Here is a 6,000-nt window from a genome sequence, read left to right on the forward strand (position 1 = left end):
CACAAATTGCATGGCTCTTCATTTCCACCTTTTCATATTCCTTTAAGGGTTTGTTTTACACGAACATTCTTGGACCTTATAAAAGAGGTCTATAAACATTGAAACATTAAAACCTTTCAACTTTTGCAAACACACACACTACTTCTCATGCTCATGGCTTTACAATGTGGACCCTATAAAATACCATGGCAAATCACAAAGAATATTATCAATGATAGCTGCTTGAATTTTCTTTTTGCCGATGTAGACCACATTTTGTGCCTTTTTCTTGCATAAATTTTGGGTTATCATTCCTCCTCTTCCAATCTTGTGAGCATCCTCGCGAACACTTTGGAAAGACACTTTGCTTTGGAATAAGCACCTTATGTTGATGAAGAATTTGCATCTCTTTACTTCACTTCACTTCAAAATGGACCACCTCAATCGGTACCCGTCCAAAAACACCATGCTTCCTCACATACTTCCACTACAAATCTCATCTCTAACTTTTTCTTCACACCAACATTTTCAAAAATCTTCCACTTTGACTTTAAGAAAAACACTAGGCAAAACACCCTCCAAAGGAACACAAATCTACCCACAATCTTTAGCAAAGAAGGAAAGAGAACCACCTTCATCTTGAAACACATTGTAGACCGATCCATGGAAAGTACCATGGAACTTTAACCCGCAAAAGAATCTTCCTTTAAGTGCACCCTCACAAAAGATTTTCCAATGAAGAGCTCCACGAGGTTGATGTATTCGTGTGTGTTTGGTATAAAAGGAAAGAAGTGTGGTTTTATTTATAAAAGGAAAATAACTATTCTAATAGCTAGAGTCTAGTATGATGCTTGTGTGAGGAATTAAGGCTCATGAATGACATTAGGAAAAACTACTGGATAAGGGCATGTGAACAGACTAGAGAGGGATTGATTTTTCTATTTTAAAGGTTAAAATATTAAGGATCTTATTCGTAATAGATGTTATGATCGGTCAAGAAATGCCATGTGTGCAAAGGGATAAGGCAAAGATTGGGAGTGGGAGAGTTGTCGTCGTCCCGTCGTCTTCTTGGAGGAGATGGAAGCATAGAGAAGCTCCTCCCCCATCCTCTTCTTCTTCTCAGCATCATCTTCTTCTTCGAGGTCTAATTGAATAGCATCTGCCTCTGTTGCCATGCCTATTACTGCTTCTAACTCTTCCTATGCGCTGGTCTTATTGTCAGAATCGACCTGGTGGTATGCTTCCTGTGGGATGTTTGCATCCATCATACTAGTAGAAGCTGTTGCTACTACTGAGTTCTCCCGATCATCGCATGATCAGTGTTCGAATGCGTGCTTGTGCAGATGATTTTGTCAGCGGATAAAGAGATTGGAGAAGAGGTCATAATCTTACTCACCTTTGATTGTAGTCCTTTTGAGAGGAAGGCATTGAGAAGAGTGTGAAGAGGCAAGTACTGCAGAAGGAAAAGAGGCAGTGACTGCAAGAGAATGAGCGCATTGAATGAGCACATATGAAAAGGTGGAAATGAAGAGCCATGAAAGGCAAGTACTTCCTTGTCAATCACTGCCGTGGCTGCCTCTCACCCACAGTGCATCTTGCTATGCATGCCTCAAATGCTGCCCCTACCTCTCCCATTGCACCACCTACATCCTCTCCTCCATCATTTCCTGCCAACCAGACACCATCGATCTGCTTCACCTGCACTAGTCTTTGTAAAAATCACAACAGCAACCTTCCGATACTCTTTTCTGGAAGCCTTGAAACCACCTTCTTTTCTCTTGGCAAAGTATAAAACGAAACAACGCATGTCCTCCTCCTTTTTCTTATTGCAAGTCATAGTAGTTGCCACATCAAGCTTTCAACTTCTCGTCTCTCTCCACACAACAGGTTGCAATACATTTTCCTCATTTTCTTCTTGCAAAGAAGCTCGAGAGCATCCATGAGTAGCCCCCTGGCAAGATCGCCAAAATGAACAGCCCAAGGACAACACCTAGTCTACCAAGAGAGCAGGCCTCATGGTGGCATCTACAATGCTCGTGCCCTTAAAAACCTACAAGAAACACCCTTCCTCTCAACAAGAAACCATGCTCACACACACAAGAATCTAGCACATAAGAAATATGACCATAATCTTCATCCTCACTCTCTCCTTCTTCCATGGAAGAAATAGAGCCAGAGAGCACAAGAAAGGAAAGAGAGCAAGAGTTGTGCCAATGCAAGACAGAAAAGAAGATACATGCAAGAAGCTAGATAAAGGAGAGGAAAAGAAGTTGTAACTCCCCAAACCACCTTTTCCCACAAATTGCATGGCTCTTCATTTCCACCTTTTCATATTCCTTTAAGGGTTTTTTTTACACGAGCATTCTTGGACCTTATAAAGGAGGTCTATAAACATTGAAACATTAAAACCTTTCAACTTTTGCAAACACACACACTACTTCTCATGCTCATGGCTTTACAATGTGGACCCTATAAAATACCATGGCAAATTACAAAGAATATTATCAATGATAGCTGCTTGAATTTTCTTTTTGCCGTTGTAGACCACATTTTGTGCCTTTTTCTTGCATAAATTTTGGGTTATCACTAATGCTTGCCTCCTGATTGCGTCATTCATCAAGGGGTTGGCTCCAACCAATTGGTCTATACTCAACAAAATAGTATTAGAGAGGGACTTCAATCTCTGGGGGATTCTCTGGCCAACATCTCCTCTACCTCCTTCTTTTCAACATCTTTGAATTCGGCTTTCAAACCACTACAGAGGGGGAGATATTCCATTCTGAAAGTATCAAAACTCATTCTTCTTAGGATCGTTGTTGTGCCATCATAATAATGCCAACTTCTGATGGTTTTAACAGTGTATGTTGTGAAAAACACTCTGTCTACCAACTTCCAGTGGGTTGCTAATTGGACAAACAGAAAATTGTCAGTGCACCAAGCATCCCATGTATCTTGCTGTTGAGCATCCACGAACAAATTCCAACTCTTTTCCTTCTTGTTTTCGTGAACCTCCACAAACCACGAATCCTGAAGCTTCTTCATGATCTCCCACTTGATGATGTCTGGAAACTTCTCAATGAATACCAAATCTTCCATAGATAGTCATTCTCTCTGCTTCTGTCCTTTAGTTTGTTCCCAAACAATTTGCCACCAAGATGCAAGTTTCTGTTGCCTCAACAGGAAGAGGAAATAGTCCACCGCATAGAGCTTGCATCATGATGGTAATATGTTTCCGCCATTGTGGGATGAAATTCTTGTGGAAAGTGGCTTTGACAATGAGAATCTCCAACTCTTCAATGCAAGAAGGAACTTTGCAAACATCCATTGAATTATTTTCTTCTTGGCGATGCCATTTCCTTCATTTTCAGCCTCTTCTAATGCTTGTTAATGGCAAGTTTCCCCGGCTGCACACCAAAAACATGGAGCCCCAAGAGAGACACCAAGGAAAAGGGGATTCTATTGCAAGAAAATCGATCTTCTAACATCAACAATATTTTATTTCATTCTTTTGATGATCAAAACAATGAAAACAACAATTCTTCACGCAGCATCATAATAGATATCTCCCACGGATTTGATAGAATCAACCATAATCTTCATCTTCATAAAATCCATCAATAGAACAAAGAACATGAAGGAATACACCATTTTTTAATGGAAATCAATCACATAGTATTCATCTTCAATGTCTTCATAGTGTTCTTTCTCAATCTCTCATATATAGATACAATGTTTTGATAGAATTGGCTATCTCTCTCTCTCTCTCTCTCTCTCTCTCTCTCTCTCTCTCTCTCTCTCTCTCTCTCTCTCTCTCTCTATAGTACATAATCTCCTCACTACAATACTCAATAATGACTCTCAATAATCCTTCTTAGGTCGTGGATGCACCTCCCAAGAGGTATGTTTGATGCAAAGAGACACCAGAGCCACTACAGTGTCTCTTCATAGCTCACTATTGTCACTGTCACTCCAGTCTTCTCTTCAGTCTTCAGCAGCTGCTTCTTCCATTTGTTTTAGCTCTTTTGAACTTAGATTCATCCTTTCCAAAAGTTAAAAAACTTTCCCAAAGTCACACATGCATTCTACAAAACACTTACAGAAGTTCTATAGAAGAGAATAGAATAGGAACAGAGCAGATACAGAATAGAGACAGAGCAAAGACACAGAGGCTCTATAGAAGGTTTACAGAGGGTTACAGAAGGTCATCAGAGAACATCAAATCCTCATAACTCATACTAAAACCATTCCAAAATATCAAAAACTATTCAATAAGCTTTCAAAATATTTCAACTTCCATCAATCATCAATCCATGATTCATATGGAATAAAATCAAAACAAAACAGAGGCTATACAGAAGGTATTAGGACCAATCAGAACCTTAACAGAACCTATCAGAACATCACAGAGCTTCATATTTCCACTGAAAATCATCATGAACTTCCAAAACAGATCCAAAGTACTCTCAAAAACTTCCATTAATAACTATACATCACTCTAAATCCATCAAAAATCAATCATTCAGACCTCAAAAACAACAAAATCAGTCAAAAATTCAATCTTTTTCCACTCTCAACAAAGAGCTTTGTTAAGATTGGAGGGATGATGGGCTCTTCTAGCCACCCAAGTTGAATATTGTTGAGAGTGTAAGCATGTTAATCCTCCTTACGCTAGAGAGGATAAGGATAGCTGACTCTGAATGGTCCTAAGGGGAAGGGAAAACCCTAACCCTAGCTATCTTGGGCTATATAAATAGCCCATGGGTGTACATCATTTGATTGAGTGAAGTGACTCAAGTTGTACTTTCATAAGCAAATTAATAAGCAAGATTTTTTCTTGTACTTTGAGCTCTCCTCTCTCTCTTGAGCACACATCTCTTTGTTTCTTGCACTCTAATTCTTAACATGGTATCAGAGCCTCCTCTAATCCTTTTAGATTTTGTCATCCACATTTTAGCTAAGTGCACATGATTTGTCACTCCTTCATCTTATCCTCTTTTTCACCATAGCCATTTTTGGACCATTAGTGCTTGGAGGACTTGGTGTGTGAAATAGAAGCCATACCATGTCAAGAATCGAGTGGCGGGGGGACTTGCTTGAGGTGCTACGCCAAACACACACTATATATACAAGAGGAAGCTCACTTAAGAACACAAGAAGAGAGATGGAGGCCAAAATGTTTTCTTGCTATACAATGTACACAAAGTATAGATAAGATACAACATAAAGGAAAGTGGCCTACTAAGTCAAACAGTGTATAATTGACTACACTAATCGACTGGCACTATGTCTTTGCTAGCTGTAGGTAGGTGTAACAAACTAAATATAATAAGTGATAAGTTAGTGGCCATGTGAGTATCATAATGACCACCAACGTGCTAAGTGTAGACGTGCGAACCCATCTAGCCAGGCGGTCCATCATCAATGTCCGCACGTGTTGAGCTTGCCATCTCAACACTCCCCCTCAAGCTCAACTCTATCTCTGCATCTCTAAGTAAGCTTCGGAACTTTTGAAGCTTCTCTGCACCCAATGCCTTTGTGAAAATGTCAGCTATCTAATCCTGTGTGTTGACATATATCAAGTCAATCTCTCCTGCAAGTACCTTCTCTCTCACAAAGTGGTAGTGCACCTCAATGTGTTGTGTCCTAGCATGGAACACTGGATTCCTAGCTAACTGTATGCTGCTCATGTTGTCACAATGAATGACAACTGGACCATCTCCTTGCACATCCAAATCACCTAATAACTTTTGTAGCCATACCACCTCACATGCTGCCATAGCACCACCTCTATACTCAGCCACTGTACTCGATAAAGCAACTATAGGTTACTTTTTTTTGCTCCATGTAACTGCTGCACTACCAAGGGAAAACATGAATCTACTTGTAGATCTTCTATCTAACATGCTACCAGTCCAATCTGCATCTGTGTATCCAAAGATTTGTACATCCTTACCTACCTCATAAAAAAGTCCATAATGTAAAGTGGACTTCACATACCTCAATATACGTCTAATTGCATCC

Source organism: Lygodium microphyllum, chromosome 19, assembly GCF_053477565.2.
Source record: "Lygodium microphyllum isolate KBCC chromosome 19, Lygodium_microphyllum_v1.1.10, whole genome shotgun sequence".
In the NCBI taxonomy this organism is placed as follows: domain Eukaryota; kingdom Viridiplantae; phylum Streptophyta; class Polypodiopsida; order Schizaeales; family Lygodiaceae; genus Lygodium; species Lygodium microphyllum.